The sequence below is a fragment of the Sus scrofa genome, chromosome 10 (genome assembly GCF_054392235.1).
Source record: "Sus scrofa isolate SSC_HxYL_T2T_F1_AM1 chromosome 10, Sscrofa_HxYL_maternal_Yorkshire_Landrace_v2.0, whole genome shotgun sequence".
Lineage (NCBI taxonomy): Eukaryota > Metazoa > Chordata > Mammalia > Artiodactyla > Suidae > Sus > Sus scrofa.
This window is the reverse complement of record NC_139392.1, coordinates 5350271-5378110: the sequence shown is the minus strand read 5'-3', so window position 1 is coordinate 5378110 and position 27840 is coordinate 5350271. Positions and strand designations below refer to the sequence as shown.

The window sequence follows — 27840 nt, the reverse complement described above, 5'->3', positions numbered from 1 at the left end:
ACTCATCACAGTAGTAGGATGGAAATACTAATATTTATTGAACGTTTTTCATATTCTGAACACCGTTTACATCCCTTTACCTCTATTAACTATTTTAATGCTCACAACGATCCTATAGGACAGATAATGTCATCTCAATTCTCCAGGTGAAAAAACTGAGACACAATTTTTGTCAGTCCCTTAAATTCACACTGCTGATAGGTGTTGGACCAGAATTTGAACCTAGAAAGTCCAGCTCCAGAGCCCATGATCTTATATAAACCTATACATAAACTCTTTTGATCAAGAAAAAGTTGACTTTAGAATTCTATTCTCCTAGTTTATTTTTCCTATACTGGAAAAATTGTTTTTATAATTTTATATTACTTACCTTCTTTCTAAAACTATTTTTCTAAAACTAATGGTTATATGGTAAGAAAATATATGAATTGCAAAGTATTTTGGAGTATAGGCTTCATAAACTTTGTTTAAATTTTAAATTTTTTTTTCTTTTTGTATTTTTGCTATTTCTTTGGGCTGCTCCCATGGCATATGGAGGTTCCCAGGCTAGGGGTTGAATTGGAGCTGTAGCCACTGGCCTACACCACAGCTCACAGCAACGCCGGATCGTTAACCCACTGAGCAAGGGCAGGGACCGAACCCGCAACCTCATGGTTCCTAGTCGGATTCGTTAACCACTGCGCCACGACAGGAACTCCAATTTTGTTTAAATTTTAAAGGAAAGAAACTCAGGTATTTACTTATATTGGGATGCTTTCTGAGAATCTCTGATTTCTGATGAAATAGCCATTTAATTGTTGCGCTTCCCTTTGCACCTAGAATCCAGGCCAATCTTGGCAGCCAAGTTGTGGGTGAGTGATAGGATAGAACAACGATCTACCAAGCTTTATCTGCGCCGGGGCTTTGAAAAATAAACCAAAGTAAGAAATAAAGTTATGGAAGCTACTTAGTCACAACTACAGTACATAACTATTGGATGGTCTCTCTGGTCTTTTTGACGTCTACATTTTCTGTGTCTTTCTCCATGTTTGCAGATGTACACTATATAGCCATAAGGCTGAGAAGCCAAGGTAGCACAAGATGAGTTAGCTCTGAGTTAGGGCTACCAGATGCTGGGAGCAGCTTCTGAAGGCTGTGCCAATTAGGGTTCTCTACTTGGAATTTGTATTCTGGAACGTGGGAGTGTAGCCTCAAATTAGATGGTTTCTTGAATGGAACTGATTAATATTTATAAGATGTTCATGATCACTTTTCAACATTTGTTTTGGAATTGGAGAGATCAATTTAGAACAAGAAAGGAAAAAAGCCATTCTTTTTTTGTCACTTAAGACTTTCTGAAGATTTTCCATAACTCAGGGGACCCCTGAAGAACCACGTTCCCAATACCAAACCTTTTAGATGTGATATGAAAGATACCGAAAGGGAGCTATTTTCAAGCATAGGAGGGTGAGGAAAATGGCCCCATATATAGATCTGCATGTTTTACCTTTGGGATGTCAGGAAGAGCATCATTCATGTGTGTTTTTGCTGGTTCTGGTGTGGAAACCACTACCTTTGAGGGACCAATGTGAGGGATATGGTCAGATATTACAACAAAAAAATGTTTTTGAAAGTATTTCTCTGTAATCATTTCAGGATAATTTATGCATCAGCATGTTTGCTAAGGCTGCAAAAATTTCACTAGGAGAATAGAAAAGCAAGATGGGAAAAATAGGTGAACATTAAGAAATACCACTTATTGCATCTATATCTATACTGCCATTGATTGGCAGATTTTTATCTTAAATGCATAATTATGCTTTTGCTGGAACAATGTGTATTAGGCATTGAGATAAGAAAGAGAGAGTCCAGGCATGGTTTACATGTAAGAAATAAAGAATATAAAATAAATCTATTGGCGAAATAAAATATGTAGGAACTTTAGTCCTTTCTGCCTCTGGATGCCATTGAGATGAGTTTGGAGATTGAAGGCCACAATCTTAGAGAAGAAAAGAATTAAGAGACTGATACCCAACATAGTATAAGAGACGGTCAGTGATGAGAGAGCTCCAAGCGTGAGTCACAGGAGGCTGGTTTATATGAATGTTTAGTTCAAGATTCACCCCCAAAGGCTAGAACACTTGAGAATACTGGTTCTATTCATGTAAGTGATAAAAGCAGATTTGGAACAGTTGGTGTCACTGCAGCGTCCACACCAGCTGTTTTCTCCTCAAATTGTACAGAACATGATAAAACACAATCAGAGGCCACTGTTTGAAAGAAATTAGACTGATTGATCTTGGCTTTGGATTTAGAGTGGGGTTTTGTTATCTGTGGGTGATGAAATATATCCTCCTGCATTGTTTGCCAAAATGGCCATGTGATGCTGAAAGCACTTCATGATCCATGATATGTAAAAAAATGCCATGTTCTGAGCTTTTTGACAAAGTCGAGACAACACTAAGTGATAAAATAAATGATCGGTTAAAGAAGAAACGTATATGTTTCTCATATCTAATTCATTTATGCATGTTGCCAGCCAATAAATTAGTAATAAAAAATAAACTTTATTTTAAATGGTAATCCACCTGATTTTAAATTCATGAGGAGTTAGATTTTTCTATTTATGTACATTATATAATCAGAGTTTACAGTCCTACGAACATATTTGAGAGTATATAAAGATTGTTTAATGAGTGTGTGAGTAATCAGAAATAAAAACCAATATGAAAATAATATGGGAAATTATGTAAAGAAATATTTAAGACTAAAATAAAGGAAATACGAAGAAAAGAGTTAACTCTATTTTATATGAAATGAATCTCAAGCACAAAAGTAAAATGTATCCGATAGAAATTTTGAGAAAAGGAAATAATTTCCTTTGGGGAAGGGATTTAGAAGATACTGACATGAAGAAGGGGAAAAAAAAAAACCCTTTTTATCTTTTGTCTTCAAAACACTTAAATTACTCTTTTTTATAGAGAAATGCAAGATCTTAATTGGGGAAGAATAGCAGTATTTTTGCACATCATTTCTTAAACTGTAATCATGATCTTTTAAACTATGACCAGTTGTCTGCAATCACACATTTCACTTTTTCTAATAATGATGGTAGTGGTTGTTTTTTTCAGAGGAAAGAACCTGGGTCTTAAAATGTCTTCAAGTATATTTTGTAATGAGAAGGTATAAATTAGTTATGAAGTCAAATTCATTGTAATAAAGAACAATAATATACAATGTATCAGGGCTTAGAAAACATATTTATATTTATTGTAATAATAAAGAACAATAATAAGGGCTACTTAGTAATACATTTTTAGATTTTATGTAGAAATAAAAATCATTACTGACGCAAAATTGGTTTTCAAAATTACTATTTTACTACAAATAATAGGATTGAATCTTTAAAAACGACTGTACCTAAAATCACTACTGTTCTAAAAAGATTCAACATAAAATATAATTATTTAAACAGTTCTTAGGTTCCAAATTCTCCTGAAATAGGTAGTCTAATTCATGAAATAAAAATGCATGATATGATAATATTCAGATTCCAATGTTCCGAATATTGCATAGAATCAGAGTGAAATTCACACATTTACATAAACAGAATGTGATACAGTTAATTGTGCAATCTAATGCAAATGTGATTGATGAAATGGTAATATCTGAAATTAGCATTTTTCATATTAGTAAAACCGTAATCTCGTGACTATCCAATCTCTATACCTAATAACTTATTAAAGTTTTGGAGTCTTTGAATTTTGAATCTGGTTTGGAATTTATAGGTCATCTGTTAATAAAGCACACATAGAGTAGTAATATTTTAAAAAATCATGTAAAGATTTAAACATAATGTGTATACATTATAAAATTTAAAATTCAATGAACAGACCATTACAGCTAAGACATGTTTCAGGAGACATGACAACTAAATGCAATGTGATATCCTGAATAGAATCCTAGAACAAAAAGTAACATTAGGTAAAAACTAAGAAAATTTGAATAAAATACGAATTTTTGTTAATAATTTATCAATTTTGTTTACAATGTGACAAATGCACCATACTATTTTATGACATTAAAATAAGGGAATGTAAGGAAACTCTGCAGTATTTCTGTAACTTTTTTGTAAATTAAAATTAATTCTAAAAAATATTCACTTAAAAATGTCATCTAAAAAATAAAAATGTAATGGAGAGGTTAAATAGAAGAGTTACATAGTACAGACATAATTGAAAAATGATTAATTAAAATAAACTAATAATTAATCATAGATCTAGGGAGTTCTCTTGTGGCACAGTAGGTTAAGGACATGGCATTGTCAGTGCAGTGGGTTGAGTGGCTGCTGTGTCTCTGGTTCAGTTCCTGGCCCTGAACTTCCACATGCCCCAGCCAAAAAAATTTTAAAGGAATAACAGATCTGAAGACAGATGCAGAGGATTTTCAGGATATACAGGATATACAACATTGAGAGATACAGGGATATAGTATGACATTGTTATTTGAATTAATGTAATTAAGTAAAAGTCATTCTTTCAGCAAAAGCTAATATTTTCCGGATGCTTTTTAAAAGTCACATAGGGTAAAAATTTGAAAACTACTGTGTACCTTCTACAAAATTACTCTAAAAAATTGTGAAGTTGGGTTAGAAATACTCAACCTGTTTCATAAAATATTTAATAAAAGTAATATTTTGTGATATATTTGAATTAAAGCACTTAAACATATTTGAAAATTTTCTATCTGATAGCGAATGTTCCTACTACATATGAGTGCCTGATCTTATTGCAGAGATCGTTCTTTTTGTAAAAGATATCTTGCCTTTGTCTCATAATTTATTTTAGAAAATGATCCTAATGGCTTGATTAACTTAATATAGTTCATTTTCAGACATGAATAATTTATAGCTATTTCACTTGACTGGATTGAGTTCATTAAATTCTATTGATCCTGTGGTATAATTGTATATGGAATGATTCATACATGAGGTTCAATTATCACTTATTAAACAAAGACCACTGCCATACATGTAGTTCATAAGAAAGAGACTACTCTAGTGCATAATGTAGGTTTAAGTAATGAGAATAACCAGGTAAGTGAGAAAAAACTACTATTAGAAACTGTCCAGGACCAGAAAGTTAATAATTAATGAATAATTGTTTACAACTATGTTCTTATTTCTATTTTGCTTCTGCCTCTTGCCAAGCCAAACCTACTTTCTGCTCATTGATTTGAGAGGCTGCTTTATTTGGAATTAGTTTCGCAAAGCATTGGAAGAAAGAGAAACAGAGCCCTGGGGATAGTTTATCGAAGTGGAAACAACGTGATCATGTAGAGAATCTAACAGTTGGTGCTATCTAATAAGATATTTTATTTTTTCATCTGTTCTGGTTATATGAGTATGTGCTCGCAAAACAGAGAAACATGAGGAATTCGAAGATAAAGCTTTCCTCATTATAAAAAGAAAACTTTTTTTTTATTATTGTGATGAAAAGTTGATCAAATAAGGCATTGCCAATGAATTGCCACATATTCTAAAACAATGTCTTTGTGCTGCTCTTGCTGTATTTCCATGTTCTAACTCCAAATTATTTTATGTAACTCCTTATAATCTGAAAAATGTTTTTCCTAAAGTAAGAAACCAATGTCAATTCGAAAGAAAGTTAACAAAGGGAAGAAAAAACAAATAAAAGAATGACATATAAATGACATTTTTGGCTCAAATCCTACTAGGTTTAGATACATGGAGTGATTTCTTCCACAAAGTAGTTTTTTTTCAAAATAGACCGAATATGAGAAAAAAACAACAAGATTTCAAACCTGAAGTAATAACATCAAAAACTGCTAGCATTTATTGCATACTTACTATGCCCCAATTACTCTCCTAAAATCTAGGCTCAATCAGATTTAATTCTGGATATGACTCTATAGGTTTGGTGGTAATTTAAGTTAGCCATACTAGCATTAAAATTTCTAGATTCTTCACACACATATCTAGGTTTATATATACCTATCTCACTTTCTCAGAGAATTATGATATGCCACTATCTCCACACTCTCTCTATTCCTTAATTATTAAGGAATTATTATTTTAGTGTATATTGTGAAGACGTTAAAATAGAAAGAACAGCTACTATCTACCAGGTATGCATACCAAATAAGCATTTACTTTAAATTAAAATATTTGGGAATTGAAATTTTTTTGCTTTAGATATTAAGATAACATTAATTTAACTTTCATTATTTTCTTTCTTTCTGTTTTTCTTTCTTCCTCCCTTCTTTCTTTCCTTTTCTTTCACTTTTCTTTCTCTTTCTCTCTTTCCTTCAATTCTTTTCCTGTAAAATCAGTACTTAGGTGAAACCAAGATAAACATTTCAGAGCTTCCTACTTGAAAGACGTTCTAAATAGTCTTGCATCTGTTGGACCAGTTGTATGTTCGGTGTGAAATCATTTAGAACAATTTGTTTTATTTTGTGGACACTTCCTCCTTTTAAGCTGAATCTTCTGGTCTTTGCTCAACACATTACTCTTCCAAAATCTTCTTTGCCAAAATGATAGAATTGATAAATTCTCCATTGTAGAAAATGCGTGTTAAGGTTGTCAAGGTTATATAACCTTGGTTCAGCTCCTAAAAGGCAAAGCTAATTTTCATCTGTGTTTTCAAGACTTTCTTTACAGGATATTGTTTCATCTCTTCTCTCCCCACATCAAAAAAGAAAGCAGATGTCATTCCAGGGTTCACTGATCAGAAAGTAAATACGCAGAGCTGTAAAATTACAATGCAAAAGTAATGAGTTAGAACTGAAAAGAATTAACTTTCAAGACAAATACTATATTTGCTGGCAGTGCCAACTTTTCTTCCCAGGTAAAATAAAATATTTCAGCTAATGAAAATAAGCAATCGCCTGCACCTGATGAATAGCTTAGGGGAATGATGCTGAAGGAGATGGAGGTCACATGGTTGTGTGTGTGCGTGCATGCGCGCGCATGCCCGTGCAGGTGATGGACTGGAGCTGGGCGGGGCTACAAAGACTGCTGATTACAATGCACTGTAGGGGGACACGCCGTGCAATTTTGTTTGTTTGGACGATGTTTTGAGACCCAACTTTAGGTTCCACTGCATGTCTCCTGACTGGGCTTTGTTTCCACTTCTAACTATCTAGCATACATAAATGGTTTATATAATTAAATGGAAGAGGTAGAATTGAAATTGGCTGGCGTTAACTATTTAAATTAATCCAGAAACTACTTATAACTTCTATGTATGAATGTGTGTATGTATTTATGCAAATATATACATATCTATTTACATATCCATCACCTATTCCTCTGTTGCTACTATCTATATCATCTATCTTATATATCTCTCTTTCAACTATCTCAGTCTGTCAATCTATCACCATAAGTTTTTTATTGAAAAGTCCAGTGTAGGAGTTCCCATCATGGTGCAGTGGAAGTGAATCTGACTAGGAACCATGAGGTTGCGGGTTCGATGCCTGGCCTCGCTTAGTGGGTTGTGGTGTGGGTTGTGGTGTAGGTTGAAAATGTGGCTTGGATCTGGCGTTGCTGTGGCTCTGACGTAGGCTGGAAGCAACAGCTCCAATTAGACCCCTAGCCTGGGAAACTCCATATGCCACAGGTGTGGCCCTAAAAGGACAAATGACAAAAAACAAAAAAAAAACAAAAACAAACAAACAAAAAAATCCAATGTAAATCCTCTTAACTTTTTGTGATTATAATTAGATCAAGGTATTTATTTGCTTTGGAAGAGCCTGAAGCAATTATATGTCCCAATAAATGAAATTTAACCAGAGTGGAACTCAAAGTACTTGTAGTGTTCTGTAATTATAAAATAATACCACACATCTCGGAAATCTTCTATTTTGATACTTTAGTGTTTTAACTGTTTAATGTATTCAGTGGACTTGTTAATCTATCAACAATGCATTTGCTGAGCTGGATGAAATAGTATATCACTCTTCTATTTAATCCTTTGTCTCCCAAACAATTTGTCTTCTACTATGGTTTGGAGGGCATTAAAGATTGTTTCAGAAATTACACTTGCAGTAAAATAAATGGGGAAATAAAACACTGGGTGCAGTGTAGCTCTTTCAGTCATTCAGCATTTTGGTCTTGAAATAAGACTACCCCTTGGAAATAGAAGCCTTAGGTTATATAAACACATGTCTATACATATTTTGAAATTTAATTTGCTTTAGCTGTTAATGATTAGCATATATCTGGATGGCCAATCATAAGGAACCAAGTGTAATTATTAGCATATATCTGGATGGCCAGTCATAAGGAGCCAAGATTGGTGGAGATGTCAGGCATTTTATTCTAGTGAAGCTGATGAAAAATAGAAGGACTTATATTTGTTTTATACATGTTTTACATCTTTTAAAAAGATGACTTATTTGATAGCTAGTTCCTTTAACATCTACACCTTATTTCTTATTTCTTAAACTTTGTCCGTGAAAACATTGTCTAGAAGTGAAGCTCCTGATTTTCACTCACAATTCTCTGATCTTTGCTTCCTTTATTACTTACACTCAGGGGTTAGAAGAGGTTCCCAGGGTCAGCTACCTTATTCCTCTGCCTCTAGGAGGGACTTTATTTAGACTTTCACAGAAAGATGATTTTATATCACCTCAAAGGTTAAGTCAAGAGTTTATTCCACATTCTCCCAAAGCAAACTACTATACAGACTGATAATCCCTGCATTAACAAAGTTCTTCTGAACTCAGGGAAGAGTTTGTGTCAATTTGAAAGAGAAGCTATAGTGGACATTGCTGTAGAAAGAGAAAATTTGCTTTAGATTATTGCTAAATTCTATTCTGCCACAATACTATTAATTTATGAAATTTTGTTCAGTATAATTTGTCTTGACCCATTTTTCATGTCTTTTGCTTTCTAATTATTTAAACATAATAAGATAACTTTATTAAAAACACGTTTTCTATTTCACATTTGTTCCCCATTTTTCTCAGTCTTTGTCATCTTACCATAGTTCTTCTCTTTCTTCCACTTTGTCATTTATGAAGAATGTATTAGAGATGAGGTCCCAATATCTCAGGTGATAAAAATACTCGCTGAGGGAAGTTTTGGGAAATTCCCACAGGATTCAAATGCTAATATTTCAAAGTAAAAATTTACATGCGTATAATTAGAACTACTATGTCGCTCTTGCAGGGGCTCTAGAACAACTCATAGATGCCCCTGCACATAAACACGCATGCACACACAAAGGAAACTACAACCTACTGCCTGCTTACCTATTCCCCTAGTCATCACAGGAGCTGTTTTACGTGTCCTTTTGTTCTTCCAACATTCCTCCCAGTGCTGCATGTATTCGGTGACTTTCCTTAAATCAGGGGCTGGATAATGGAGACCAGCTATGTTTCCAGGGGAAATAGTCTCATGATTCTTTGCACTTTTCTGAGTCCCCTAACTTCTTATATTTTACTCCCTCTAAAAAGTAAATATAGAAGAGAATTTAGTTAGACATTTAACATGCTCAAGGGCTAGGTTAACTATGGTTCTAATCCTGGGATTTGAACGGAGGCCTCATTTCCCCTGAGGCTGGTCCCAGCCCACATTCTTTTTTTTTTTTTTTGTCTTTTTGCCTTTTCTAGGGCCGCTTCCCACGGCATATGGAGGTTCCCAGGCTAGGGGTCCAATTGGAGCTGTAGCCGCCAGCCTACGCCAGAGCCACAGCAACGTGGGATCCGAGCTGCGTCTGCGACCTACACCACAGCTCATGGCAACCCCGGATCCTCAACCCACTGAGCAAGGCCAGGGATCAAACCCACAACCTCATGGTTCCTAGACGGATTCGTTAACCACTGCGCCATGATGGGAACTCCAAGGTATGTGCATTCTTGAAGACCCAGAACTTCTCGGACAAGCAGCTTTGGTTTGATGACTCCTTAGTAGCCTCATGGAACTCTCCTTAGAACCACCATGCAGTCTAAGAGCCTTCTATCCCACCTTCCTTTCTGCTCTCTTTCTCTCCTTCATCTCGTTTGAGACTTTCATCCCTGTCTGATGCTGATGGCCTCTTTATTATTTCTCACAGGCATTTCCATAATACATTTCTTGCACATTCAGATTACCTTGGCATCTGCTTCTCAGAGCACCTAGGCTAATGTAGGAATCATATAATTTATCAAAAATTTTTGTTTTGAGGGCACAAACCTAGAAGAGTGCTGTAAAATAGCAGGATGTCTGAGATAGCTCCTATGGAAAAAAACTATAGTTTTTTTCTCTTACTTGTCAATAGGCTTAAAAGGTATGTCATCAATACAGTGCAGTTATGTAGCAAGAACATTCTTTGAACTATTAAAAATAAAATATGAATCATGACTCACAAGCGAAGCAGGGACTGGAGCAAGTCTCATTTCTTTATAGCAAACATTATTATTGGATGTATTTAAGGAATTTACATCCCAACTTTATATATACATGGGGATATATGATGAAGGCAAGTCAGGCATTTAATAAATAAAATTATGTTGCTTTATTAGACCATTTATCAGCTTTTACAGTCTTGCAGTTCTCCTTTTCCTTATTCTAAAAAGTACAAGATTTCTAATACTTTATTACTATACTTGCATTATGTTTCTTAAAAAGAACCTTCCAAATTAAATAATCTTCAGATGTCACAAAACTTGAATGTGTACCACCCACTTCTAAACTGGTTTAGGAAAAAGAAGGAGCAAGGCAGGGGTAAAGTAGCCTGAAAGAATATCCTCAAGTCCCAGTTTAAGCAGGTGCCCCATTTGGAGAAGAAAAACAGGAAGCAAAGAAAAAATGTGCTTTCTGCTATTGTTCCCAATATTTGTTTAGTGATCACAATCAAGAGATCAAGTTCATTTGCATTCCTTTAGTCACAATTTTTTTTTTTTTTACTTCGATACTAAGGATGTAGTATTAGAATTTAAATTTCTGGCTCATATATGCTCTTCTTTTTAAGCACTTTTTAAGGTTTTATTTATAGATATGCTTAAGATCATTATAAATTACAATAGTTCTTTCCTGAATAAAGTGCTATGTGACAATAAAAAGGAACATTTTTCCAAAGACATGCCATGGTTTAGTTAACATAGATTTTGGTGAAATTATTGTTTACATAGGTTGATTATTTTGGCTACATTTTGAAATGCTCCTTGTCCCTTTATTTTGAATTTCTCTTTTTTTTTCTCAAATTTTCTCCATTCAAGTCTCTCTCTCTCTCTCTCTTTTTTTTTTCTTATTATATTTATTCTACACAATTCTGCCTCTATTGCTTTTTCTGTCTTAGCTGTTCCCTTTACTTCATTATTCATTTCCCTATCCGTCATCTGGACCTACTTTCCTGTGAAGTCAAGAATTCTCAAGGTTTAAGTCAAGTGTTTAAAGTAGCATTTTATGCTAAATGAATTTCTTTTATTATCCTATTTCCATTTGGGAAATTTATACACTTGACTCTCTCACCTTGAAATTCCTTATTGCTAAATATCAGCACAATGTGTGTATATATATATACATATATATATATATATGTATATGCATGCACAGGAGCTTATTGGATAATTATTCTCTAATATTTATATCTATCTTTATCTGCATTCTTTCCTTTTTTACCAGATATAGAAAAGGAAATTCACATTTTTGGCTTGTTGCTAACATTTTTCCTTTATTTCTTCTTCTAGCTAAAGATATCAGCTGTTTCATTGTTCTCAATGGACGTCCAGCCTGAATGCCAGAGAAAAGAAGAGTTTTTAATTTGAAAACATTGAGAAGAAATATATGAGAAGAGAAAGACAATAAAAGACTGACAGCTGATATTGGTCAAATTGAAGAGCTGCTCACAAGAACTGAACCCTGCCTATTTAGATCCTTTCCTTCCCTCCAACAGATCTTAAATATTCGTGCTTTACAAACATCATCTAAAAATTCCCATGCTGTTTGTACCTTGTCTATGGGAAAGAAACAAGACTGATAAAAATAAATATGAACTTATACTTGCAAAGAGAGCAAGAAAAACTGACTTGTAATGTATTGAGTTCCTACGAAACTGCCTTCTCTATCTAGTTAGTGGTGTGCAACTGTCACCATATAAAAATATTATAAAATCAACTTCAGCTCTTTTAAAACAAACTGATAGAATTCCTGTTGCAGCTCAGCAAATTAAGAACATGACTAGGGAGTTTCTGTCGCGGTGCAGTGGTTAACAAATCTGACTAGGAACCATGAGATTGCGGGTTCAATCCCTGGCCTTGCTCAGTGGGTCAAGGATCCAGCATTGCTGTGCTCTGTGGTGTAGGTTGTAGACACGGCTCGGATCCTGCATTGCTGTAGCTCTGGCATAGGCCAAGGGCTACAGCCCCGATAAGACGCCTATCCTGGGAACCTCCATATGCCGCGGGAGCAGCCCTAGAAAAGGCAAAAAGAGAGAGAAAAAAAAAACCTTACTAGTATCCATGAGGATAAGGGTTTGATCCCTGACTCACTCAGTTTGATCACTTGCTCAGTGATCCCTGGCATTGTTTCAAGATACAGTGTAGGTCACAGATGGGGCTGGGATCCAGCATTGATCATTGTTGTGGCTGTGGTGTAAGCCAGCAAATGCAGATTTGATTCAACCCCCTAGCCTGGGCACTTCCATATGGTGCAGAAAGTGCGGCCCTAAAAAGCCAAAAAAAAAAAAAAAAAAAAAAAAAAAATTAATAAATAAAACAAACAACCTCCTCCAAAACAAAACAAAACAAAAAACTTGACATGCATGTTTGTATTTTCATTCCTAACACCTCATAGGGTCATTTATACATAACACTAAAGAAGATGCACACCAAGCAAACTATGGAAATATAATTAATCAAACACGGGACTTTATGTTCTCCAGAGAGAGGGGGTGGGAAATAGTAAAGGAAAATACATTCGTGGATCTATAACTAAAATTTTCCATTTTCGTATCATTATAAATGCTATTGCTCTTTAAAATGTTGAGTGTGACTTATTCTTCGCTAATTTATGGAAACATGATTGATTTTGTATACTGAATGCATCCTGCATTGCTGCTGAACCCACTTTTTAATTCTAGAAAACTTTTTGTAGACTCTTCAGAATTTTCTACATCAACAACCACGCCATCTATGAATAGGCATCCTTTCATTTTCTAACATGTAAGACTTCTTTTTTTTGCCCTGTGGTACCAGCTACAACTTCCACTACTATGCTATGTAGTGTAATGAGCGTGGACATCCTTGCCATGTTTTTATAGGGCCAACACTCTGATTTTCACCTGTTGATACTCTGTTAGCTCTAGTTTTCAGGTAACTTTATCAAGTTAAGAAGGTGATCTTTCATTCCTATTTTGTTAAAAGTGTTATCATGAATAGTTGTTGAATTTTGTCCATCGCTTATTCTATACCTATTGGCATAATTATATTGGTTTTCTTCATGAATTTGTTAAAAAGGCAAATTACATTGAGCTGAAGTTTAATGGGTCTTCCCAACCCCCAGATGAAGGTTTTTGTTTTTAGTCTAATGGGATTCAGGTGGAGATTCTAGACTGACATGGCCTCTGTCCTTTTCCTCCTGTCTTACACCATTATAGACATGTTATAGAATTCTTTCCACACTTAGTCTGGCTTATTTTCACTACACATGTGAGAGCAATACTGTTTCTAGCTCTTTGTTTCTGGGAAAGAAGCCAGAACTTTTAAACTATTAAAATTAATATAATAATTTGTAATATAATAATTTGTAAATAAATGTGGTAATTTTAGTCAATATAAAGAAATGAATCACTTTCCCTCATAAGAGCATACAGAGTTTTCTCATTATATTGTAGGAGTCTTTTGTTGCTATTCATGACATGAGTCTTAGAGACTGAGAATAACAAGTGAAGCTAGATATACCAAAGCTTTAGATTAGAAAGGAATGTTGAAAATGAGACAACTGGCCCCAGATGGAGTCACTTATGCTAAGCCCACATGACCCAACTACAGTTAACACCTAATTTAATTACAGTTTCAATCTCTCCCAGGAATGGAATCTTAAACCAGTCAATCTGATACTACCTGGTCAGCATTAGTGAAATAACCTGCCTGATAGACTCCTGATTTTCTCCAAAGGAAGGGGACCTTACCTGAAACGATCCACTCCTTACTAGCAACTTTTTGTCCTGCTCATTTCTGCCTATAAATGTCATTCTGTATAGCTCTTCAGAGCTCCTTGCTATCTGCTAGTTGGTATGCTGCCTGACTCATGAATCAGTAACTAAAGCCAGTAAGATCCTAAAAATTGGCTCAGTTGGATTTTGTTTCTTAACAGAAGGTGTATTCTACTCATTTTGGAAGACGTTCACGACTCTTTTTAGATCTTCGTAACTCCTCAGAGCACAATATAGTGAAGTCTCAATCTAGGGAATCAGAGACAAATGCTATGTCAAATACTTGACCATGAGGAGAGAAATGTATTCCATTAACATAACCTGCCCAATTTGGGGCAAGAGAAAATGGAGTCAATCATGGAGTTTCTTTGATTTATTTCAACAAATAAATAAGATGAATGTTGGTATCTTGGTGGTAATGTTGTCTAATTTCATTAGCTCTAAAAGAGCCAGGGAAGGGGTTCTTTTCATTGCTAGCATCAGGCTTTCTACTGAACTAAACGCTAGCAGAGACTATGCCCCCGGGGCGAGCACCACAGAAAGAAGATGCATGCGCACAAGCCGAGAGGCCAGGAAAAGACCCATCAAGTTTCCCAAGTTTCTGACCCAGACTGGGACAAAGCTTCCAACTGGCCCAGATTTCACGACTTCATCCACCACCTCTCATTCTTCTGGCTTCTTATTCTAGACCCACTTTTGTGTTCCTAGAGTTAGGGTTCTGTTTTCTCCCTCTTGTAAATAATTCATCTGAAGCCTATCTTTTCTGCAAAGATGCAAACCTTTCCTGGGAACGGTTTAAAGGGCGAGATTTTAGAAATAAAGGGTCACTTAAGGAAAACCTGGTTTTACAAATTAAACAATTCCATCAGGGTGGAAAACATGGCATGAGAAAGCCATTTCACAAGGCTGCAATGGATAAAATTGGGAGAAAAATCTCCAGCCGGAGGGTTTTGTATAGCAATCACCTGCAGCTGCTTTTGTCCTGAAGAAGATGAAATGAAAACAAGTGATTGACTCCCTGGTGAGAGGGTTTAAATTCAAGTTTGTGTTTCCCAGTAAGGGAGCTACGTTAGCTTTTTTGTCTTTTTAACGGCATATTTAAAACATGTATAAGATGAAGCATTTAGTGAGTAAAATATACGAAATGAAAATGAGGGCTTCTTCCCTTTTCTCTAAAAGGTGTTTTATTTTTCCATTGTGTTTGGTCTACAGTGTTCTGCCCATCTCCACTGAACACTGAAGTGACCCAGCCACACATCCACGTACATTCTTTCTCTCTCCTTATCCTCCACCACGTTCCATCATGTGATCGTTCCCTGAGCTCTACAGCAGAATCTCATTGCTTATCCACGCCAAAGGCAATAGTGTGCATCTATTAACCCCAGGCTCCCAGCCCATTAGCTTTTAAGACAGAGAAATACTGTACTTCCTGGTTCCTACTGAGCATCCAACAAGGCATCACCCTTCCTGACCCATGACTGTTTTTTTCTGCCCAGGAGGCAAGCCTTCATGGACTCCACCAGTCAGAATCTTTTGGCTTCTGGCTCTTCAGATTGGTGCGATTGGTTAAAGTCCATGTGTTAAGGATCCTTCCCTGTTAGTCCCTGGCCAGCGTCCCTCCACCCAGCGTCATTAGAGCCATAGAACAAGACTGAGTTAGATTCAAAAGCAAAGAAGCACAGGAAAGCTTAATTCTTTGATTAGAGCGTGGAGAGGCGTGAACTCCAGCTCGAGAGCACCTGCTCTCCCACAAGGCCTGGGGCCGGGGCGGGACTGCTTTGGGGGTGGGGTTGCTAGCGGTGCCGAGGCTGGGCTGCTCACAGCCCGGATTGCCCTGCAGGAGTCCAGCGTCTCTGCGTCCGCCCTGTGCCATCTTGGGTTGAGTGTGGTGCTGGGCATCTTTGCTGCCCGGAGCTCAGTCATCCTGCAGCAGGAACCCTGGACCGAAGAGCCAGGTGGAAGTCTCTGCCTGTCTACCCTGGGAGCCAATTAAACGAGACCAAGCGCACAGGAAAAGGTTAGACTTCCGGTTACTACACAGATTCTATTTTTATTTCCTGAGCATTGATAATGGCCTTTGTTGGTGGCAGCCGTGGGGGGGTGGGGGGGAAGAGGACAGCAGCATGGCTGTGTGGCCCCCCATCATTCCTGCTGGTCATGGTCTGGCAGGAGCTGAGTTCCTCCATAACCCCCTCAGCCTCCATCCTTGGGGCGTCTCCAGCCTCCCCCACGGCCTGGTAAGGTCTCAGCCTGGATGCTCCCCTCCTTCCTTCAGTGTAAAGGGATAACTGTGCCGTCGTTGCTCGCTCAGGAATGCAGCCCCCTCTTTGTTAGTTAACCTTGCCTCCACTTCTAAGTAGCCCTCTCTGTAAATTCCCTTCAGTGAAACCCTTTGGACCCTGGCTTTTCTGATTCCTGCTGGCACCTGGGCTGATGCAGTCATTCGATGTCACAGCCTGAATCAGAGCCCAAGCTGTGTGGCTCAGAGCTTGTTCTTTTCACTGTGGACTCAGGAAGAGGCGGGAATACCCTTTGCTTTAACTGGAGGCCCTTTGTACTCTGTGTCTAATTTATATTTGTCTGAATTTTTTTCCCCCTCTTTAATGTACGTATAAGTTACTTGGGTTCTTAGAAAATACTTCCTGCCTGCTGGATGTACTCATGTAAGGGCCACTTGATGCTGCAGTTCTATCCCTTTATCTCACCCGAGAACCCTGGGTGTGCGTTTTTATCACCAGAGCCAGCTCACAGGTGATGGGAGGGCCGTTACAAACTTCCTTTGAATGTGAATATAAACTTCCTCCTCGGAGTGGAAATGAGAATGTACTTCCTACTCTACACTGGGTCGCGCTATTTCACATTCCCCGGGAGCCGCAGCTCAGCGTTCGTAACCAGGAGGCTGCAGTATCATGAAAAGCCTTTACAGTGGGCTTTAAACAGCATGTGTTCTTTATCTAGCAGGTATATTTTTAGCCCTCTGCTCATAACTCAGAAAGAGGAGTTAAATGTCTACTTCAGAATTCCCAGTAGTAAATTTGAGCCCACTAAACTTTCTATGACACCTGTGATTTTTATATCCTCATTATCTTTATAGCCTGCCCTTTGAAGGGACTGATAAGTCTAAGGCACTTTGGCCTCCTTTGCCATAATATATGTTTAAAGTGATAAATGGGCATAAAAATAAAAAAATCAACTATATTAAAATACATTTATAATATGAACTCATAATTTATATTAAGTATATACGTATTTATATAAATATGTTCTGTATACTCTTCTAAATTGGCAAAATAGCCAACCAATATAGTAAGGTTGAAAATACTCATTTAGTATATGAAACTATTGTAAAAGGGTAAATTTAAAATTTGGATATTACTAAATGCTATTAGTTCCACAAGACTAGGGATACATGGATCTTGCCTTGGCTCTAAGGCTGTTACTAGTTCAGAAAGTGTATGATAACAACAACAGATAGGAGATTAGTTGAAATTTTATTCATGTCTGCTTGCATATGCTTCGGAGTTAGGTTTCAAAACTAAGGATTACTTTTTTCCTCTGTCTTCCGTGCTCCACCAGGTACATGATGCCCTGCATTTTGCAAGATCTTCTGCTGAGAAGGATGGCAGGGCCTTAAGCAGACTTTTCAGCATATCACTATCATTTTATTGTTCTTTTAACACCAGTAAAGCCATTCAGTTATAAGCACAATCTGGGAGTTCCCGTCGTGGAGCAGTGGTTAACGAATCTGACTAGGAACCATGAAGTTGTGGGTTCGATCCCTGGCTCAGTGAGTTAGGGATCCGGTGTTGCCATGAGCTGTGGTGTAGGTTGCAGACGAGGCTTGGATCCGTGTTGCTGTGGCTCTGGCGTAGGCCGGTGACGACAGCTCCGATTGGACCCCTAGCCTGGGAATCTCCATATGCCGCGGGAGTGGCCCTAGAAAAAGCGAGAAGACCAAAAAAAAAAAAAAAAAAAAAGTGCAATATAATTGATGTCTTAAGCTCTGATCGGATTCTAATCTCCCCATCCCCACAAGTGTAGATTTCCTGAGCAGAGGGCACGTGCTAACTAGGAGATGGTTCCAGGTTTTAAAAGAGGATTAAAATGTTCTCTTAAAACATGCATGTTAAACTAATTCAGCCCATAATTAACTGAATGTGATACAAAAAAACTTGTGATCACTTACAGAGTTTCCAGAAATGTGTTCCAGCAAGCATTTCTCTCCTGAAAAAAAGCAGTCAATTAAATAAGGGATTGGAGTTCCTGTTGTGGCCCAGTGGAAATGAATCCGACTAGGAACCATGAGGTTGCAGGTTCCATCCTTGGCCTCCCTCAGTGGGTTAAGGATCCAGTGTTGCTGTGAGCTGCAGTGTAGGTTGCAGACGCATCTTGGATCCAGTGTTGCTGTGGCTGTGGTGTAGGCCAGCAGCTATAGTTCCAATTCCACCCCTAGCCTGGGAACCTCCATATGCCATGGGTGCAGCCCCAAAAAGACAAAAAATAAAAATATATAAATGAGAGCTGAGCCCAGGAGTGTAAATTTTTGCCATTGAATATTTTATGTGTTTGCTGAGTAGGATTTATTTTATTGACAATAAATTGGGGAGGATTTTGAATTACAACTTAGTTTGAATAAGTTCACATTTTTCTATGTATATTTAGGAAATGCAGTCTTAGATTTACTTCAAAATTCAACTGAGCTTGAGTTACATATAAAAAGTTCTCCATAATTTAGAATATCTTGTTTCACAAACATATTTCCCAATATTACTGTCTGGAATTAGAACATCTAAAGCACTTCTGATTTTTATGTTTCCAGGCTAGAGTTACAGTAATTACAGAAAGTACTTGTGCTTGCAAAATAACACTTAGCCATTATTGAGATGTGAGATGTATTTATAAATTCTGCCATTAAGCTGAATCTAAGCTCAGGAATTTTTTTTTTTTTCCTGGCCCAGAGCAAGTGTTATAAACATAGACACAAAATCGTGATGAAGTGTGTGAGTAAATGAATGAGAGAGGAATAAAAGAGAAAGAGAGAAATCGATTCCTACAGAAATGGTGGAAATCATAAAAGAAGGTAAAATGAAGTTGATTTGACAATGGTTGCCGAAGTCTTAACAGATAACAGTGATGAAAAAGACTATTCCTGGCAGATGAAGGCGTTATGACTTGCCATTGATTCCGCTGTTTCAGTACAGCTCTTGTGAATAAAGTTCTTTACCTAAGATTCCTAAAAAACATTTTGTTCAAACACAAGCCGCCTTAAATATCGAGCTTTAAAATAGGAAGCATTTTTAGTGAATCTCAGAGATTATATTAAAAATATTTTCAGCAGATATTATTTTTTTTTCTTTTTTAGTGACTTTTACTTTTTCCATTACAGTTGGTTTACAGTGTTCTGTCAGTTTTCTACTGTACAGCAAAGTGACCCAGTCACACACACACACATACATATATGTACACATACTTTTTCTCACATATCCTCCATCATGTTCCATCGTAAGTGACTAGATATATTTCCCTGTGCTATACAGTAGGATCTCATTGCTTATCCACTCCAAATGCAGTAGTTTGCCTCTATTAACCCCATACTCCCAGTCCATCCCACTTCCTCCGTCTCTCCCTTAGCAACCACAAGTCTGTTCTCCAAGTCCATGAGTTTCTTCTCTGTGGAAAGGTTCATTTGTGCCATATATTAGATTCCAGATGAAAGTGATATCATATGGTATTTGGTTTTTTCTCTCTGACTTACTTCACTTAGTGTAAGAGTTTATAGTTCCAACCATGTTGTTGCAAATGGCAGTATTTTGTTCTTTTTTAGGTTGAGTAGTACTACACTGTATATGTACACACTACATCTTCTTAGTCCATTCATCTGTTGATGGACATTTAGGTTGTTTCCATGTCTTGGCTCTTGTAAATAGTGCTGCAATGAACATATAGGTGCATGTGTCTTTTTCAGGGAAAGTTTTGACTGGATATATGCCGAAGAGTGGGATTGCTGGGTCATATGGTAGTTCTTTATTTAATTTTCTGAGGTACTGCCATACTGTTTTCCATAGTGGTTGTACCAATTTACATTCCTAGCAAGAGTGCAGTAGGGTTCCCTTTTCTCCACACCCTCTCCAGCATTTGTTATTTGTTGACTTGTTAATGATAGCCATTCTGACAGGTGTGAGGTGGTATACCTCCTAGTAGTTTTGATTTTGATTTCTCTAATAATTAGTGATGTTGAGCATTTTTTCATGGGCCTGTTGGCCATCTGAATAAATGTGTATTCAGGTCTTTTGCCCGTTTTTCCATTAGGTTCTGTTTGTTTTTGTCCTTTTGTCTCTTTTTTTCAGGGCTGCACCCATGGCATATGGAGGTTCCCAGGCTCGGGGTCTAATAGGAGCTATAGCTGCCAACCTACACCACAGCCACTTCCATTGGGTTCTTGTTTTTTTTTTTTTTTTTTTTTTTTGCTGTTGAGTGGTGTAAGTTGTTTGTATATTTTAGAGATTAAGCCCCTGTCAATTGCATCATTTGAAACTATTTTCTCCCATTCTATAAGTTGTCTTTCCCCCCCCCCCCATGGGTCCCTTCACTGTGCAAAAGCGTGTCAGTTTGACTCGGTCCCATTAGTTTATTTTTGCTTTTATTTCTGTTGCCTTGGGAAAATGACCTAAGAAAACATTTGTGCAGTTGATGATAGAGAATGTTTTGCCTATGTTCTCTTCTAGGAGTTTGATGGTGTCTTGTTTTAGGTTTAAGTCTTTAAACCATTTTCAGTTTATTTGTGTGCATGGTGTGAGGTGTGTCCAGTTTCATTGATTTATATGTGGCTGTCCAGTCCAGTTGTCCCAGCACCACTTGATGAAAAAGCTGTCTTTTCCCATTTTATATTCTTGCATCCTTTGTCAATGATTAATTGATCATAGGTATCTGGGTTTATTTCTGAGTTCTCTATTCTGTTCCATTGGTCTGTATGTTTGTTCTGGTATTAGTACCACACTGTCTTGATGACTGTGGTTTTGTAATATTGCCCGAAGTCTGAGAGAGTTAGGCCTCCTGCTTGGTTTTTGTTCCTCAGGATTGCTTTGGCAATTCTGGGTCTTTGATGGTTCCATATACACTTTTGGATTGTTTGTTCTAGTTATGTGAAAAACGTCCTGGGTAATTCAGTAGGGAATGCATTGAATCTGTAGATTGCTTTGGGTAGTATGGTCATTTTTACAATATTCTTCCAACCCAAGAGCATGGAATATCTTTGTATTTCTTTACATCCTCTTTAATGTTCTTGATTAATGTTTTATAGCTTTCAGCATATAAGTCTTTCACCTCATTGGTCAAGTTTATTACTAGGTATTTAATTTTAATACGAAAACCATACAAAGATACTACCAAAAAAAGAAAATTATAGGCCAATATCTTTGATGAATATAGATACAAAAATTCTCAATTAAAAAAAAGCCAACTGAATCCAGCAACATATAAAAAAGATCATACACCACAACCAAGTGGGATTCACCCCAGGTTAACAAGGGTGGTTCAACATACACAAATCGATGTCATACACCGCATTAACAAAAGACAAGTCAAAATCACATGATCATCTTAATAGATGCAGAAAAAGCATTTGACAACGTCCAACATCCATTCATGATAAAAACTCTTATCAAAGTGGATACGAGGGAACATACCTTACCATAATCAAAGCTGTTTATGACAAATCCACAGCTAATATAATACTGAACTAAGGACAGTTAAAAGCCTTCCCATTAAATCTGGAACAAGACAAGGATGCCCACCCTCACCCCCTTTATTCAACCTAGCATTGGAAGTCCTAGCCACAGCAATCCGACAAACAAAAGAAATAAAAGGTATCCAAATTGGAAGAGAAGAGGTAAAATTGTCACTGTATGCGGATGACATGATGCTATATAGAAAACTCTCAGGACTCCACACAAAAACTCCTAGAACTCATCAATGAATTCAACAAAGTTCGTATTCAGAAACTGGTTACATTTCTGTATACTAACAATGAAATAGTAGAAAAGGATACAAAAATACAATACCATTTAAAAATAGCACCCCCGGAGTTCCCGTCATGGCGCAGTGGTTAACGAATCCGACTAGGAACCATGAGGTTGCGGGTTCGGTCCCTGCCCTTGCTCAGTGGGTTAACGATCCGGCGTTGCCGTGAGCTGTGGTGTAGGTTGCAGACGCGGCTCGGATCCAGCGTTGCTGTGGCTCTGGCGTAGGCCGGTGGCTACAGCTCCGATTGGACCCCTAGCCTGGGAACCTCCATATGCCGCGGGAGCGGCCCAAGAAATAGCAACAACAACAACAACAAAAAATAAATAAATAAAAAAAATAAAAATAAAAAAATAAAAATAGCACCCCCCCCAAATTAAATACCTAGGAATAAACCTGACCAAGGACACAGCAAATATTATAAATTTTAAAGACTGTACTTAGTTAGATTTTAAACTGGCCTGCTATGGTATATACTGTGACATTAATTATTGAGTATAAATATCCCTAAATTATTAGTACTTTTTGATAATGTTTTATAATATCTGAAATGCCCTATGTATTGTTAGGTCCTCACCACAGCAACTTTGTTAGCTATTAACAATTGAGAAGCAGACTTTAGGAAGGTAATTGAGTTGACATAGGTTTCAGAGATCGAGGAAAATTAAGAAATTATCATGGACTCTGCAACCTACTTGAATGGTCCTTAAAACTACCTCATACAGGATGATTAAACACACAGACACAGAGATAGTGTTACTAAGTATACATCATGTAAGACATAAAAACATGACAGTGTGTACTGACTGAAAGAAAATTCAAAAAATCTATATGGGAAAAGAAATAAGTAAATAATAAATTCATTGTTACAATTCAGGAAATATTTACTAAGCAACTATTAAGGGTTTGATGTCATTACAGGTAACAGAAATGCAATAGAAACAAATCAGATACACAAATCTCTGCCTCATGGAGTGTGTATTCTAGCAGAGAAACCAGACACAAGAGAAATAATTGAAACATCTATTTTGGTGGACAATGAAGTCATAAAAATTAATCATGATAAAGCAGAGAAGGGAGGCTTACGTATAACAAAGAGTGGCCAATATCTTTTGAAAAGGTATATTTTGAGTAAAAACTTTGATAGCAGTGGGAAAAACAGGTGAGTCTGTGTCCAAGTAGAGAAGACGACCCAGTAGGAGATGTGTATTAAGATATTTGTTGCAAGGGATTGGTTTATGTCACTGTGGAGCCTTACTAGGAGGATCTGAAATAGGTAGATGAGAAAGGGCAGTCTGGAACTTTTGTGCATGAGCTGAGGCTGCTATGCACAGGCAGAATTTCTTCTTCTGCGTTGTCTCAGCTCTGCTCATAAGGTCTTTTACCTGGTTGAATCAGGACCACTCAGGTTATCTAGCATAATATCCCTTACTTAAAGTCAGCTGATTATGGACTTTAATCACCACCACAAAATGCATTCATAGCACTACATAGATTAGCGGCTAACTGGGAACTGTAGCCTCACCAAGCTGTTATGTAATATTGACCATCACCTTGGGAATACATAGTTCCAGGCAGGAGGACCCATCAGTAAAGATCCTGAGGGAGCTTGTCTTGCCTGTTACTGGAATAGCAAGGTAGTCAAGGTGTCTTGTGTGGAGAGAATCATGGGAGACAAATTCACAAAGACAAGTAGAGGCCAGACTTAGGGTCTTCTGGGGTATAGTAAGAAGCTGGGCTGCACTCTCAGGACAGAGTTAGATGTTGCATTCATTGATATGAGCTGAGTCATCCTCTATGTCATCACTCTGGCTACTGTTTAGATTGGACTAAAGGGAGCAAGGACAGAATCAGTGGGAGGTTAGACTGTAATCCATGGTGGTTTGAGAATGGCGTGGAACTTTCATATTCTCACATGTTAAAAACAGAGCAGTGAATATTTGCTCCTGGGCTAGATAAGGAATATGAGAAACATGTAGCAACAAATTATTCCAATATTTTGGCTGGAGCAGCTGGAAGAATTAACTGAGAAAGCTGAGACATTTAAGAGCGTTATGGAGAGGGTAGCAGAAGTTCAGGTTTGCATTTGTTGCTATCAGATAGCTATTAGATATGCAAGTTGAGGTTGCCTGGATTTCATAGAATGGATCCATATTGAGATTTATCAGCCTATAGATGTCATCTAAGATTTTGATTTCTGATTGCTTTTCAAGGAATTACACTCCTTTCATAGTATATTAAGGAACATTATAAATCCCTCATAATATCACTACTTAGCAGTGAATAATACTAAATTTTTGGCATGCTTTCTTCCAAATTTTTCTTATGCATTCTGTTTCTTTAATTATTTGAAATCACAGAATACCTAAATTTTACAACTAATTATTTTGCTTGAAATCTAATCAGTGTCTTATTCTATGTAAATACTTAACTGTTTAATTTTTTGTTAATCTTTGTCTTCCCTCTGTTATGAATATTGTAGCAATGATCATCCTTAAGTATTACATTTTAATCATAATTACATATCTTCAAAATGGCATTATATAAATTTAGTCATAATTTTACCTGCTCAGTAATTGAGGAGATTCTATGATTATATGTTTTATGATGTTAATCTGAAATACAAGTTTATAAATGAAGATCAATATTTTAAAGAATATGTTAAGTAATAAAAAAACAGAGACCAGAAATGGTGTGTTGTAAATGAAAAGAAATAATCTCTTTTCAGCAAACCTAGGCAATCAAAGGTGATTAAAAGAGGCTGTTTACTGCTGTGAGAAGATAGAGTATCTGTGTAATTTAGATGGCCTACTTGCTAGAAATAAATGAGAAAAGCTGCTTAAATATGTGTGTTGCCTAAGATAGGGGAAATGGTGTTTGGAAACTTTTTTTATCTTCCTGTTTCATAAGAAGTTCTCAGGCATCCTTAAACTTACTCTCCCAAGACTTGCATCGACGGCCTGATACTCAACCTACCAATTTCTGAGCTTTAACTTCCCAAAGACTCTTCTCTCCCTAGTGAGCAATTTCCACTTTTGCAAAATGGCAGAAAATGTCACATTTGACAACTACTCACAGACATCAGTTTCACTCAAACAAGGCTATTTGTGAAAGAAATTCATACACACACACAGAGTCCTGCTGAAATCCAAAATGAGACTGAAAACCAACCTCGAGCTACTTCAGACCTTTTCACTCCATTGCCCTTTGGTTTCCTCCATCATTATTGCTCTGGTTTTGCTGGATACGATTTGCATACTCACCTAGCTGCTGGTGACTGTCACTTTGACCCATCCATAAAAAATTGCTGGTCTGTAATGAGACAGTTTTACTTGGTGGCTCAACTAGGAAATCCTTTTTTTCAAAATCCAAATTAATATTTTAGATCCTTAGTACATGGGCCTTGGTGTTCTCTCACCAACCAGCAGAACTGCTTTAATGAGCCTGGTGATGAACGAGTGGAGGATAAATAAAGAATTGCTTCTAAAATAATTTGTTTTCTTAATCCACCCATGTAAAAAGGGCATATTTCCCTGAAGCTATCAATAATGCTAAAGAAAAACAAACGCAAACTTTTAAATATCTAATTACCAATGAAAACATACCGGTCAAAACTGTAGCCCTAATAAAATACTTTACTGTAAAGACAACTACACCTGACAAACGCATACCTTGAAATAAGCAATCAGATTAAATAGATATAAACACTTTGGCAAAATTGTGTTCAACAGAAATGAATTCATTATGTTGGATGCTCTATATGCTGATCCTCATTAGTTTGTCTATTCTGTTAATGATGTATCTGGTTTAAAATGAAAAAGCTTCAGAAGTTGCAATTTAGTTGCATTTGTGTGTAAACCATCACAAATAGTCTTAAATTGAACCAACTGCACACAGCTGAGTCAAATGCGTAAAACAGGGAAAGATCAACATAAGTACAATTTCCCCAGCAAGCAAGTGGGCTCACAGACTAATTGGTATTTTCTCGGGCTTGAGTGATAGTCACTTACTGGTTAGTAGTGTATTTCAATTCCTTAGCAGATTGCTATACAGTACCCACACTTTTTATGAAATAAAATTATAATGCTATGTTTTTAGGAAAAAAAAATACTTCCTCTCAAAAGAAAAATATGTAAATTTTTACTAAAATAAGGATTTTCCCTTTTCAAGTGGCATATCTTTCATAGGCGAAAGAGAGAATTTATTTTATTAGCACTGCTATTAAAAGAAAAGTTAGGGCTAATTTTAATGAAGGAGCACATGGTAAAAAAGGGATAGAAGATTTCAAGATCTGAGTCCAGTTTGTGAATCTACATGAACCACTTCTTTTTTTTTTTTTTTTAGCAGGTCAAATTTTCATCATCTATAATGAGGGAATTAGATTTGATACCTTGGAAGTCTCTTTCCACCTCTCATGTTTCAAGGAACTTGTGAGACTCTTGGTCTTTCAGATATCCAAAGGTGATGGATGAAGGTACGGAAGGTGTGATGGAGATTAAAGAGCTGGGAAATAGGTCAAGGCGTAGTATCTTCATCTGGAATCTGCCTCATTTGTTCACGAAGCAGTGCTGAGGCTTAAGGAAGGTAGTGTTTTGAATACTGTGACCCACTGTGCACATGTAAGTCATTAGCAGAGCTCTTAGTCATTTTTGGCGTCTATAAACATAGTTTTATTGCTTAAAGGTATATTGAAACTACTCTTTCAGGGTTATTTAGCCATTCAGGTTCGTAGCCCTTGAGGAAATTAGAAATTTCAAAGTAGAATGAGGAAACAAGTTGGGGGAGATAACTGAAGCAATTGAAACTCAAGTTCTGATTCTGGCAACGGTTAACCATAAAATCTTGAGCAAATTACTTTGCCTTTCCAGAACTCAATATGCTCACCTATAAGTGAGAATAAGATATGCATTTCTGAGCTACTATGAAATGCATATGAGAAGGTGTATATGAAAACATCTAGCATAAGTCTTCTAGGTGGATGTTTCTTAGATTTTATTGAAAATTCAACTTCTGTCTCACCCTTATTCATCTGTCATACAGGTCTGTTAAATCTAGTTCATAAATATCTCTTAAATTTCACCTTCCTCTTCATTTTCCCTGCCAATACGTTAGTTTGAACCTTCATTATCTATTTTATGAACTGAATAAAAGGAACTCCTAACAATTTGCCTTCAGTCTTTCCATCTTGTAAAATATTCTCCACTCTGCTGTCAAAATTACCTTTCTAAACGGAATCTATGGTCATGCCATTCCTCTGCTTCAAAACTTTAGATATTGGAAAAAAGGGAATTCGGATCCTCACTCCTCAGAAACTTCATTCTCTCTTCAAACTGCTCTGTAACTCATGTATCAAATTCCTCATTTTCGTTATGAAGGTTTTTTTCTTTTTTTAATGTTTGGTGTCAGATTATCTTCCCAACCTCCATAGCGCTACCTTAGTTTCCAGGCATTCCACTCAATCCATACTTGGTGAGTATACTCTGCTCTTTCTATAAACATACCTCTAACTCCATCATTACTGCTGGTGGGGGGTCTCCTCCTATGCTCCTTTGGTAGGTAAGTCCTATTCTCCACTGTCGTATTGCCTTCATTGTTGACCCTTGGCTAAAACTCCCAGAAAAAAAAAAAAAATGCAGGCCACTTACAGAAAGTCATATGCTGTTACTGGTACTAAGAGTAT

General features: G+C 36.8%; 2 long non-coding RNA genes across 5 annotated transcripts in view; one reads left to right on the top strand and one right to left on the bottom strand.

Moving 5' to 3' along the window:
- Positions 1 to 3222: 3222 nt before the first annotated feature.
- LOC146398771 (uncharacterized) lies at positions 3223 to 27840 on the bottom strand. 2 transcript variants are annotated; one of them, XR_014817261.1, is made up of 3 exons: positions 27662 to 27826; positions 9259 to 9454; positions 3223 to 6749 (listed from the first exon to the last, which is right to left on the bottom strand). It is a non-coding gene; the product is annotated as an uncharacterized LOC146398771 (long non-coding RNA). The 2 variants fall into 2 exon arrangements; XR_014817262.1 differs by having other exon boundaries at positions 3224 to 6749; positions 9259 to 9360; positions 27662 to 27840.
- Positions 15946 to 27840, top strand: part of LOC102166515 (uncharacterized) — a 291152-nt gene continuing 279257 nt past the window's right edge. For all 3 annotated transcript variants that reach the window (XR_014817255.1, XR_014817254.1, XR_014817253.1), the window contains exon 1: positions 15946 to 16158. This is a non-coding gene — a long non-coding RNA (uncharacterized LOC102166515). The remainder of the gene's footprint in view (positions 16159 to 27840) is intronic.